The sequence below is a fragment of the Capricornis sumatraensis genome, chromosome 12 (assembly GCF_032405125.1).
Source record: "Capricornis sumatraensis isolate serow.1 chromosome 12, serow.2, whole genome shotgun sequence".
In the NCBI taxonomy this organism is placed as follows: Eukaryota; Metazoa; Chordata; class Mammalia; order Artiodactyla; family Bovidae; genus Capricornis; species Capricornis sumatraensis.
Genome location: NC_091080.1, coordinates 78,465,992 through 78,479,793, shown reverse-complemented (window position 1 = coordinate 78,479,793; position 13,802 = coordinate 78,465,992).

Genomic DNA, 13,802 nt, shown 5'->3' with positions numbered 1-13,802 from the left:
TGATGTCCATATGTCAATTTATATCTATTCAACGGCTTCCCTCATAGCTCAGTTGGTAAAGAATCTGCCTGCAATGCAGGAGACCTGGGTTTGATCCCTGGGTTGGGAAGATCCCCTGGAGAAGGGAAAGGCTACCGACTCCAGAATTCCGGGAGAATTCCATGGACTGTATAGTCCCTGGGGTCACAAAGAGTTGGACTCGACAGATTGACTTTCACTTTCAAAGGCAGAGAATGTATAAGAGCCAGAGTGAACCTTAAGAAAAACTATGTACTTAGGGTGATTACTATCGATTTGGATTCATCATTGGTTAAAAAAAAAATAGAAGCGCCATTCTGATGAATCATGTTGATAATAAGGGAGCTATACATATGTAGGCTCAGGGAGTATTAGAGAAATCTTTGTTCCTCCTTTTCAGTTTAGTGGTAAACCAAAAACTGCTCTAAAAAATCATCTTAAAAAAAAAAAAACAACCGGAAGTTCTCTGGTGGTCCGATGGTTACGAATCTGCCTGCCAATGCAGGAGGCCTGGTTTCAATCCCTGATCAGGGGAGATCCCACATGCCATGGGGCAGCTAAGCACGTGCAGTACAACTGCTGAAGCCCCCATGCCCTAGAGCCTGCGCTCTGCAACAAGAGAAGCCACCACGATAGAAGCCTGTGCACTGCAACGAAGACCCAGCAACAACCTAAGTAAGTAAAATGTTCAAAAACAAAAAAACACTTTTAGAAAAGAATGTTGAAAACTTTGTCTCCAAGAGCCCTTTGAAAACAGCCTCCCTTTTCTCCGTGCTGTGTATTCAACTTACTGCTTTCACTGCCTCCATGGCAGGAATTCTCCTTTGGGTCATCAGCCTCAAAAACCTTCCTAAAAGAGACTTCCCTGGTGGTCAACTGGTTAAGACTGCACTTCCACTAATGAAGGGGGCACAGGTTCAATCCCTGGGTGGGGAACTAAGGTCCCAGATGCCATGTAATGTAGCCAGGAAACTGAGAAATTCTTTAAAAAACCTGGGAAATACCATCTACTCTCATTGCTTTAATTACTATCTTTCTTTTTTTTTAGTTCCTTATCTCTACCCAAGATCTCTTCTGAGCTTGTGATCTCCAATCACCTACAGCCAGACATCCTGGAATGTGAAGTCAAGTGGGCCTTAGGAAGCAACACTATGAACAAAGCTATTGGAGGTGATGGGATTCCAGTTGAACTGTTTCAAAACCTAAAAGATGATGCTGTGAAAGTGCTGCACTCAATATGCCAGCACATTTGGAAGACTCAACAGTGGCCACAGGACTGGAAAAGGTCAGTTTTCATTCCAATTCCAAAGAAAGGCAATGCCAAAGAATGCTCAAGCTACCACACAGTTGCACTCATCTGACACGCTAGTAAAGTAATGCTCAAAATTCTCCAAGCCAGGCTTCAACATGAACCGTGAACTTCCAGATGTTCAAGTTGGTTTTAGAAAAGGCAGAGGAACCAGAGAGCAAATTTCCAACATCCGCTGGATCATGGAAAAAGCAAGAGAGTTCCAGAAAAACATCTATTTCTGCTTTATTGACTATGCCAAAGCCTTTGACTGTGTGGATCACAAGAAACTATAGAAAATTCTGAAAGAGATGAGAATATCAGACCACCTGACCTGCCTCTTGAGAAACCTATATGCAGGTCAGGAAGCAACAGTTAGAACTGGACATGGAACAACAGACTGGTTCCAAATAGGAAAAGGAGTATGTCAAGGCTGTATATTGTCACCCTGCTTATTTAACTTCTATGCAGAGTACATCATGAGAAATGCTGGGCTGGATAAAGCACAAGCTGGAATCAAGATTGCCGGGAGAAATATCAATAACCTCAGATACACAGATGATACCACCCTTATGGCAGAAAGTGAAGAGGAACTAAAAAGCCTGTTGATGAAAGTGAAAAAGGAGAGTGAAAAAGTTGGCTGAAAGCTCAATATTCAGAAAACTAAGATCATGGCATCCGATCCCATCACTTCATGGGAAATAGATGGGGAAACCATGGAAACACTGTCAGACTTTATTTTTGGGGGCTCCAAAATCACTGCAGATAGTGACTGCAGCCATGAAATTAAAAGATGCTTACTCCTTGGAAGGAAAGTTATGACCAACCTACACAGCATATTAAAAAGCAGAAACACTTTGCCAACAAATGTCCATCTAGTCAAGGCTATAGTTTTTCCAGTGGTCATGTATGGATGTGAGAGTTGGACTATAAAGAAGGCAGAGCACTGAAGAATTGATGCTTTTGAACTGTGGTGTTGGAGAACACTCTTCAGAGTCCCTTGGGCTGCAAGGAGATCCAACAAGTCCATCCTCAAGGAAATCAGTCCTGAATATTCATTGGAAAGACTGATGTTGAAGCTGAAGCTCCAATACTTTGGCCAGCTGATGCAAAAAGCCAACACATTTGAAAAGACCCTGATATTGGGAAAGATTGAAGGTAGGGGTGACAGAGGATGAGATGGTTGGATGGCATCACTGACTCAATGGATGTGAGTTTGGGTAAACTGGGAGTTGGTGATGGCCAGGGAGGCCTGGCATGCTGCAGTCCATGAGGTCACAAAGAGTTGGACATGACTGAGTGACTGAACTGAACTGATCTCCAGTTTGAAGTAAATTTGATTAAGGGCTCAAAAACTTAAACATAGAATTACCATATGATCCAGCAGTTTAGGTATATTTCCCAAAGAATTGAAAACAGGATCTCAAACAGGTGCTTGTATACCAATGTTCTAATGAACATTCCAGAAGCTGGAACCTACCCAAATGTACATCTACAAATGAATGAAAAGATGTGGTCAATACAAACAATGGAATGGTATGATTCCACTTAATTGAAGTACCCAAAGTAGGCAAATTCATGGACACAGAAAGTAGAGCAGAGATTGAGCAGAGACTGACAGAAAAGGGGAATTATTGCTTAATGGGTATGGAGTTACTATTTGGTATAATGAAAAAGTTCTAAATGTGGATGATCCTGAATGTACTTAATGCCACTGAATTGTACACTTAACAATAATTAACATAGTAAATCTTTTGCTATGTAAATTTTAGCACAATAATAAAAATCTTTTTAATATGTACCCAGACCAACAGCATTTTTATCTGTTGTTAGACCTGCAAATTCCTGGGCTCCATCCCAGACTTACAGAATCTGAAACTTTGGGGATAGGGCTCAGTGGTTCTGATCACTAATGTTTCAGAACCTCTGCTCTATGATGTGAGAGAACGGGGAGAGGAGGCCAGAGAGCAACATGATTGGGCCTTGGAGGGGGTCGTCTGCCATGAAAGAAGTGCTTTTACCTCATTTTTCTGGGTTTCCCTGGTGGCTCAGCAGTGAAGGATCTGCTTGCAATGCAGGAGGCCTCTCAGGAGATGGAGGTTCAGTCCCTGGAAAGGAAGATTCCCTGGTGAAGGAAATGGCAACTCATTCCAGTATTCTTGCCTGGACAATTCCATGGACAGAGGAGACTCGTGGGCTACATTCTATGGGATCGCAAAGAATCGGATATGACTGAGCACTCACTCATACCTCTTTATTCCAGCACCAGCAGAGAGTTAATTCAGAATTTTAAGGAAGAAATCAACATCATTGGATTTGTGAGATTTATCTAATTCTTAATTTCAAACTAATATGTACTCATTGCAGAACACTTGGAAAACTAAATCAATAAAAAACGCAAACCACTCAAGGTCTACCACTGGACAAAGACTCTGGCTAATATTCAGATGTATGTTCTCCATTTCATTTCTTGGAATGTATATACACATTTTAAAAGACCACAATGGGATCAGAATGAACCTACTGTTTGGGAGCCTGCTTTTTTTTTTCATTAAGCAATGTATCATGAACATTTTTACATATTATGAAATCTTTTGCCATTTTTATTGACTGCAAAATTACTTTTTTGATAGCTCATTCTGGCAACAGGATGAAAGATGAATTTAAAGGAAAGCAAGATTGAGCTCCTGCGGGGATCCAAGTTATGAAGCCGTGGCAGTAAATCAGGCTGGTGATGATAAGGCCTGAAGCACCGCACCCCAAACACGTTGCATCGGTGACAGCAGTGAGAACTCTTTAGATTAAAAAACTCATTGATTGATTATACGTGGGAGGTGCACTTTCTTGGGTGGTATTTTAAGGTTTTGAATGTTGAATTGGAAAGAGTGGAGAATGGTAAATTCTATTTCGCAGATGGTAAGCTTTAGGGAACCCACGGTGACTCAGAGGTAAAGAATCCCCCTGCAATGAAGGAGATGAAAGAGACATGGCTTTGATTCCTGGGTCGGGTAGATCCCCTGGAGGAGGAAATGGCTACCCGCTCTAGTATTTTTGACTGAAGAATCTCATGGACAGAGGAGCCTGTCAGTCCATGGGGTTGCAAGAGAGTTGGACATGACTGAGCACATGTGCATGCGTTTTAGGGAAATGTGGGATATCCAAGGATATGGACTCCAGCCCTCCAGGCTCCTCTGTCCATGGAATTCTCCAGGCAAGAATGCAGGAGTGGGTAGCCATTCCCTTCTCCAGGGGATCTTCTCCACCCAGGGATCAAACCCAGGTCTCCTGCATGGCAGGCAGATTCTTTATGGCCTGAGCCACCCTGAGTTGGGGATATCTAGCAAACAGTCCAACATGAACCTCATGTTTGAACTGGTGGGTAGGGTTTGAGATCTACAGAAACATATTTAGGAGTTAAATGGTAAATCTCCACAAGGAGAATATACAAAATAACAAAGTTGATGGCTGATTCACAGACAAGTTATGAAAAATACCAAGATTTTAACTGCAGGCAGGAAAGCTAGGGAGATTAAGAAGGCATGGTTAAAAAAATAAATACAAATGAAAGAGTGGAAGAGAACAAGAGGAAATTATACCACAGACACCAAGGGGACAGATATATAATAACAAGCAGGTGGTGAGTTGAAGTTCAGTAAGGAAAAGACAAAAAGGGCCCACTGGTTTCAGCCATGTACAGGCAAATTTTCTAGTCATCTTAGTGGATGCACTAAGCGCAGGCAGCTGCGACTGGCACACTAAGCGCGGCCGAGAGGAGCTACCCCACGTCTGAGGTCAGGGGCAGAAGCCGGGAGGACCCCATGCCGGAAGGGTGGCGGCCAAGAGGAGTTACCCTACATCCGAGGTCGGGGCAGCGGTTGGGAGTGCTAGGCTGCGACGGCACAGGAACGGCCGAGAGGAGCTACCCTGTGTCCGAAGCCAGGGATGGCGGCAGGGAGGAGCCACCCCGCGCGTGAGGCCAGGGGCGACGGCCAGGAGGAGCCAGCCCACATCCAAGGAGCGGTGGCTGCGTGGGGCACAGGAGGGCCTAGAGGAACTATCCCACGTTGAAGGTCAGGAGGGGCGACGGTGAGGAGATACCCCTCATCCAAGGTAAGGAGCAGCGGCTGCACTTTCCTGAAGCAGCCGTGAAGGGAAACCCCACGCCCAAGGTAAGAGAAACCCAAGTAAGATGGTAGGTGTCGCAAGAGGGCATCAGAGGGCAGACACACTGAAATCATACTCAGAGAAAACTAGTCAATCTAATCACACTAGGACCACAGCCTTGTCTAACTCAAGAAAACTAAACCATGCCCACAGGGCAACCCAAGACTGGCAGGTCATGGTAGAGAGGTCTGACAGAATGTGGTCCACTGGAGAAGGGAATGGCAAGCCACTTCAGTATTCTTGCCTTGAGAACCCCATGAACAGTAGGAAAAGGCAAAATGATAGGATACTGAAAGAGGAGCTCCCCAGGTCAGTAGGTGCCCAATATGCTACTAGAGATCAGTGGAGAAATAACTCCAGAAGGAATGAAGGGATAGAGCCAAAGCAAAAACAATATCCAGCTGTGGATGTGAATGGTGATAGAAGCAACGTCCGATGCTGTAAAGAGCAATATTGCATAGGAACCTGGAATGTCAGGTCCATGAATCGAGGCAAATTGGAAGTGGTCAAACAAGAGATGGCAAGAGTGAACGTCGACATTCTAGGAATCAGGGAACTAAAATGGACTGGAATGGAATCTCAAAAACAACAGAATGATCTCTGTTCATTTCCAAAGCAAACCATTCAATATCACGGTAATCCAAGTCTATGCCCCAACCAGTAACACTGAAGAAGCTGAAGTTGAAGACCTACAAGACCTTTTAGAACTAACACCTAAAAAAAATGTCCTTTTCATTATAGGGGACTGGAATGCAAAAGTAGGAAGTCAAGAAACACCTGGAGTAACAGGCAAATTTGGCCTTGGAATGCAGAATGAAGCAGGGCAAAGACTAATAGAGTTTTGCAAAGAAAATGCACTGGTCATAGCAAACACCCTCTTCCAACAACACAAGACAAGACTCTACACATGGACATCACCAGATGGTCAACACTGAAATCAGATTGATTATATTCTCTGCAGCCAAAGATGGAGAAGCTCTATACAGTCAACAAAAACAAGACCAGGAGCTGACGGTGGCTCACATCATGAACTCCTTATTACCAAATTCAGACTGAAATTGAAGAAAGTAGGGAAAACCACTAGACCATGCAGGTATGAGCTAAATCAAATCCCTTATGATTATACAGTGGAAGTGAGAAATAGATTTAACGGCCTAGATCTGATAGATAGAGTGCCTGATGAACTATGGACTGAGGTTCATGACATTGTACAGGAGACAGGGATCAAGACCATCCCCATGGGAAAGAAATGCAAAAAAGCAAAATGGCTGTCTGGGGAGGCCTTACAAATAGCTGTAAAAACAAGAGAAGCAAAAAGCCAAGGAGGAAAGGAAACATCTAAGCATCTAAATGCAGAGTTCCAAAGAATAGCAAGAAGAGATAAGAAAGCCTTCTTCAGCGATCAATGCAAAGAAATAGAGGAAAACAACAGAATGGGAAAGACTAGAGATCTCTTCAAGAAAATTAGAGATACCAAGGGAACATTTCATGCAAAGATGGGCTTGATAAAGGACCGAAATTGTATGGACCTAACAGAAGCAGAATACATTAAGAAGAGGTGGCAAGAATACACAGGAGAACTGTACAAAAAAGATCTTCATGACCCGGATAATCACGATGGTGTGATCACTCATCTAGAGCCAGACATCCTGGAATGTGAAGTCAAGTGGGCCTTAGAAAGCATCACTATGAACAAAGCTAGTGGAGGTGATGGAATTCCAGTTGAACTGCTTCAAATCCTGAAAGATGATGCTGTGAAAGTGCTGCACTCAATATGCCAGCAAATTTGGAAAACTCATCAGTGGCCACAGGACTGGAAAAGGTCAGTTTTCATTCCAATTCCAAAGAAAGGCAATGCCAAAGAATGCTCAAACTACCACACTATTGCACTCATCTCACATGCTAGTAAAGTAATGCTCAAAATTCTCCAAGCCAGGCTTCAGAAACACGTGAACCGTGAACTCCCTGATGTTCAAGCTGGTTTTAGAAAAGGCAGAGGAACCAGAGAGCAAATTTCCAACATCCGCTGGATCATGGAAAAAGCAAGAGAGTTCCAGAAAAACATCTATTTCTGCTTTATTGACTATGCCAAAGCCTTTGACTGTGTGGATCACAAGAAACTATGGAAAATTCTGAAAGAGATGAGAATATCAGACCACCTGACCTGCCTCTTGAGAAACCTATATGCAGGTCAGGAAGCAACAGTTAGAACTGGACATGGAACAACAGACTGGTTCCAAATATGAAAAGGAGTACGTCAAGGCTGTATATTGTCACCCTGCTTATTTAACTTCTATGCAGAGTACATCATGAGAAACGCTGGACTGGATAAAGCACAAGCTGGAATCAAGATTGCCGGGAGAAATATCAATAACCTCAGATATGCAGATGACACCACCCTTATGGCAGAAAGTGAAGAGGAACGAAAAAGCCTGTTGATGAAAGTGAAAAAGGAGAGTGAAAAAGTTGGCTTAAAGCTCAACATTCAGAAAACTAAGATCATGGCATCTGGTCCCATCACTTCATGGGAAATAGATGGGGAAACAGTGGAAACAGTGTCAGACTTTATTTCGGGGGGCTCCAAAATCACTGCAGATGGTGACTGCAGCCATCAAATTAAAAGACGCTTACTCCTTGGAAGAAAAGTTATGACCAAACTAGATAGTATATTCAAAAGCAGAGACATTACTTTGCCAACAAACGTCCGTCTAGTCAAGGCTATGGTTTTTCCAGTGGTCATGTATGGATGTGAGAGTTGGACTGTGAAGAAAGCTGAGACCCAAAGAATGGATGCTTTTGAACTGTGGTGTTGGAGAAGACTCTTGAGAGTCCCTTGGACTGCAAGGAGATCCAACCAGTCCATTCTGAAGGAGATCAGCCCTGGGCTTTCTTTGGAAGGAATGATGCTAAAGCTGAAACTCCAGTACTTTGGCCACCTCATGAGAATGGTTGAGTCATTGGAAAAGACTCTGATGGTGGGAGGGATTGGGGGCAGGAGGAGAAGGGGACGACAGAAGATGAGATGGCTGGATAGCATCACCGACACGATGGACGTGAGTCTGAGTGAACTCTGGGAGTTGGTGATGGACAGGGAGGCCTGGTGTGCTGCGATTCATGGGGTCGCAAAGAGTCAGACACGACTGAGCGACTGAACTGAACTGACTGAACTGGGGTTTAGGGAGAATGAGAGCATGAAGTTAATAAAGAATTGAGTAGTTAGGCTTCGAGAAATAGAGAAATGGAATTCCAGACCAGTTTTCCAAGGAGCTGAGTAAAGCCAGGTTAGGGCCAACCCCAAGGACGATCTGGGCCCCTGGTGTCTCAGATAATAAAGAGTCTGCCTGCAATGCAGGAAACCTGGATTCGATCTCTGGGTCAGGAAGACTCCCCTGGAGAAGGAAATGACTACCCACTCCAGTGTTCTTGCCTAGAAAAATCCAATGGACGGAGGACCCTGGCAGGCTACAGTCCATGGGGTCCCAAAGAGTTGGATATGACTGAGTGACTTTCACATACTTGTGTAAGGATGACTCAGGTCCAGGAAGCCTTAAGTGGTAAAATAAGGAGTATATTTAAAAAAAAAAAAAAGTAATATATCTTCTCTTTGTCCCAGGCTCCTGGCACTGGCTCCAAAAACCCTTGGTATTTCTTAAATGACAGGAGTGTCTTTGTTTCTCTTAAGGAGCTTTTGATTAACTTTTGATTATAGTTGTTTATGTTACTTAAGTGACAGGGTGGTCCTTTTAGTCCAGGGGTGGGGCGGGTCCCTAGAAAGGCTGCATGATTAGAGACTGGGATCTTTCAGCCCTGCCCACTGACCTACTGGAAAAGAGGATAGAGGGAGCCTGGAGATTGTTCTTGCTCAGTCTTGCAGTTGTGTCTGACTCTTTTGTGACCCCATGGACTGTAGCATGCCAGGCTTCCCTGTCCTTCATCATCTCCCAGGGTATGCTCAAACTCATGTCCATTGAATCAGTGATATCATCCAATCATCTCATCCTCTGTCGTCCCCTTCTCTATAAAAACTCTTCAACGGCAAAGCTTGCTGAGCTTCCAGGTGGGTGAACAAGTGGAGGTGTTGGGAGGAAGATACACCTGCCAAAGGCAGGCCCTTCCCCCATACCTTGCTCTAGGCTTCTCTTCCTTCTGGTGATTCCTGAGTAATATCGTTTGTACTAAACTGGTAAACATAGGTAAAGAGTTTTCCTGAGTGTTGTGAGCCATTCTAGCAAATTCTTGAACACAAGAAGGAGGGTCACAGGAACCTCAGATTTTTATAGCCAATTGGTCAGAAGAACAGGTGGTTCCTGGACTTGCAATTAATGTCTGAATAGGGGGTGGTCTTGTGAGACTGAGCCTTTCACCAATGGAACTGCTGAGTGGCAGTTCTGCTTTTAATTTTTGGGGGGATCCTCCATACTATTTCCTGTAGAGGCTGTGCAGCAAACCAACAAACTCTGGAGAGAGAGTCATCACTGGGTGTCTCATGTTCCCACCTCCTGATCACCTCTGCCCCTCATTATAATCTGATTTTTGCTCCTATTACCTTACCGAGTCTGTTTGCACTTGACTATCATCACTCATAACCTCTTAACTTAGAATGACCAATGTCTTCCTCGTTCTCGGCAGCACGTGGCCCTATTCATACCCTGATTGTTCAAAACCTTTTTTCCCTTTGCCTCCAGCAGCATCCCTCAAACCCATCCCACTCACTGTTTAGATTCCGCTCTTTTTCTTGCTGCGCTCTTATTCTGCTGCCTAGTCCCTTGATCGTGCAGCTGCCCTGTGGACTGAAGGAGAAATTAACAACATCCTGGCTTCTACTCACTGCCCGCAGCTGTGACAACCAAAGAGCCTCCAAACTGCCAAATGTCCCCTAGGGACCAAAAAAACCCTGAATTGAGAAGCACTGTGCCAGGGATGGTGTTTCCCCCTCCTTATGTCCTCTTAGTCACTGCTGTTTCCTTGTCCTCATGATGACCACGATTCCCACATTTCATTTCCCAGCACCTCTTTGTTTTCATCTGGGTTTTCCAGGCTCAGAGCGCCTCTTGCATCCTGGACCTACCCGAATGGAGTTCAGAAGATGCCTCAGCTTTTATAGCTACATTATAGAACATCTCCACAGCCCCACATTGCACTTCCTGCATTCTCAGTCTTGAAAGAAGGTGTCATCAATGACCTTTTCCAAATCTGGCAAATTTGATGCCATTGTTGGCTCTCATCACCCATGTCTAGTCACTAAATCCTATAGATTCCTCCTTAACCAGCTCTGAGATCTGGTATCTCCTCTTCAGCTCTTACTCATCACCACTGCCGTAGTATTTAGGTGACACCCTCCTCGCTGGTTTCCCAGCTTCCAGATCCTGTCCACTCAGATCTTTCCTTCACACTTCCCCAGACTTGTATTTTTATCAATCAAGCCAGTCCCTGATGCAGAAAATATGTTTGGGTTCCCTGTTGCCCAATGCACGAATCTCCAAAGAGTGGTCCATCCCCAGGCTGCCTCCTGCCTTTCAGCTCCATCCACAGTTGCCCTCACACTTGGCCATGCTGGTCTTCTTTGGATGCAAGGCCCTTTCAGGCCCTGGGCCTTAGCACAGTTGTCCATGCTGCCAGAATGCAACTTCCTCTCCATCTGAAGGACTTCTGGTCAACCCTGAAAACCTCATTTAGATGTCAGCCACTCACCAAGGTTGGCCTCACCTGCAGATGGTGAGGTTCTGTCCTCTCTATTACCATCACACATTACTTGGTTGATTCATCTGTTTATAGGTTTGTGTTCGTGTGCCCCGCTAGATCTGTGGTTCCTGGTGGTGCAATTGTTTCTGTATTCCACGACCTGGACACGCAGCATCTCTATTCAATTGTGGGTATTTTAAAAGAGCAGGCTCTTCATCGCTGTCTCTGTCTTTCTTGGATTCTCTCTGCCTCTCTCTCCACACACACATCCCCACTCCACTCAGAACCCCTTGCTTTTTCACATGCCTCTTACCACCTAAAGCTCACATTTTCCTTGAAACCTCGCACTTTAAGAAAGTGGTAAGCCGGTTTTGCATCTTGCGGCTGCTACAGATTTCACTTATGCTCTGTTGTTGTCTAAAAGGACTGCTCTTTAATCCTCACTTTGGTCCTTCACTGTAGAAGCTTATATCTTTGACTAATTCTTTGATGTCTTCCTAGCTTTACTAGCCAGTTTTGTTAATATTGTTGTGTTTATAGCCAAACTCATTATGTTCAAATCAACACACTCCTAGAAAGACGAGTTTTACCCAAGGGCAGAAAATATTCTACTTTACCAATGGAGTCCTTCTATCCCACATGCAGAAAGTAGGAAAGTTCTTTTTCATCATCCTGACTTAATTAGGTCAATTTTGAGGTGCAAAGGGAGCAATTCTAATTCATGGTCTCTTTGTCGACTCCAAACTGATGGCAAACCCTCCAATCAAAAGTCTGATAACAACAGTCCTGGGACTGTGCTTCCTTTGCAGGGGTCATGGGTTCCATCCCTGGTCAGGGAGCTAAGATACCATATGCCAAGCGGCAGCCAAAAAAAAAAGTCTAATAACAGTTTTATATTTTGCTTGGCCCCTCATCTATTTACTTGGAATGAAAACACTGCTCCCTTTCTAGCAACTGTTGTGAGAATTAGATGCCATAGGGGTAGAACAGAAGAGAAAGCACACTTTCAGGGTAAAATGCTGACTAAAATGTACAGATAAAAGAAATTTTTTAAAATAAGAGAGGCCAAGTAAGCCTCTTGAGAAGCATCTTCCTATTTCTAGCAGATTTTTAAACTTTGATTAATGGCTCTGGAGCTCAGCCCTTCACATATTTTTCAACAGAACAAACCTAAATGAAACAATTTTTCTTTGTCCAGAAAAAAGCTTTCAAAGTAAAATTATGTTAGCTATTTGAGTGTTACGTATCAAACGAAAATTCTATGTACTGTTTAGAAATTACACATTTCCCTTTACCTAATCAGCTATTCTTCAGGTTTTCCTTTTGCCCTCCTAACTTTCTAAGTAAGTGTGCTACCTCAGATTTACTCTACAAATATTTCAGCTATCAAAAAAAAAAAAAAAAGAATAATATACTACATAGCTAAAATTAAATCAGTTTAAAATTCTCAGGAGTTGAAATTATGGTTGCGGATGTTAATGGACTAATCAAACCATAGTTTTAGATGATGTTTCTGCAATATTCTAATTACTGCAATCTGATTTTCCTTAGTAATTATGAAGGTCAAAACTGAAAGCCTGATTCAAAAAGGAAATTAAAAGTTAAGAATAAAAGACAAGGAAGACATTTTAATCCCCAACATATGTCATGATAAATTATTAAGGTGACCTTGTAAAGTTAAAGATTTTGCTGTAAATCACATTGGCGTTGACTACAAGGTATGCAACTGTTTTCCAAGTCTTGAAACAGCATAATTTCACTTAACTGTGCTATTTTTCTTTTTCCAGAAAGGAGATTCGATATACATTCAATAAACAAAATCACTTCTACACGTTTTGATTTTTATACCTTTGTAAGGCTTTCATTGGAGAAGGCAATGGCAACCCACTCCAGTACTCTTGCCTGGAAAATCCCATGGATGGCGGAGCCTGGTGGGCTGCCATCTATGGGGTCACACAGATTTGGACATGACTGAAGCGACTTAGCAGTAGCAGCAGCAGCAGCAAGGCTTTCATGTGTGTAAAAGCAGAAGTAGGGGGGAAATATTCTTTGTCAGACCATATCTCCCAATTTGGTGACTAAAAATATGCTCCTGAAATATGTAGGACAAGCACCAGCACTAGATGGACTAAGGGGCCACTTAGACTAATCATGTATTTTGGAAAGGGCTTCTCTGTTCTCGCAAAATAGATTTTTAGCTATATTCTGATGCCTAAGATTCCATCAGTAAGTTCTTACATCTTTAGTAAAAAATAGCATTAGAATTTGGAAATTTCTAGTATCTCTAAGATGAGACTAATATTTATCTTTTTCAAAATTTCACTATGAAAAATGTAAAACATACAGAAAAACTGGGAGGTAAATTTCTCCACTTAGAATTCAACAATCATTAACATTTTGCCATTTGATTTTATCTTTATATGTGTATTTTTGAGACATAAAAGTAAGGTATAGACATCGGTGATACTTCAACCCTAAAAACCTCAGCATAAATCTCCTAAAACCATAGCATAATGACAATACCACTTTCTGACCACTCTTTTCTTTTTAAAATATTTATTTATTTATTTGGCTTTAGTTGTGGCACATTGGATCTTTACTTGTGGCATGTGGGATCTAGTTCCCTGACCAGGGATCAAACCCCAGGCCT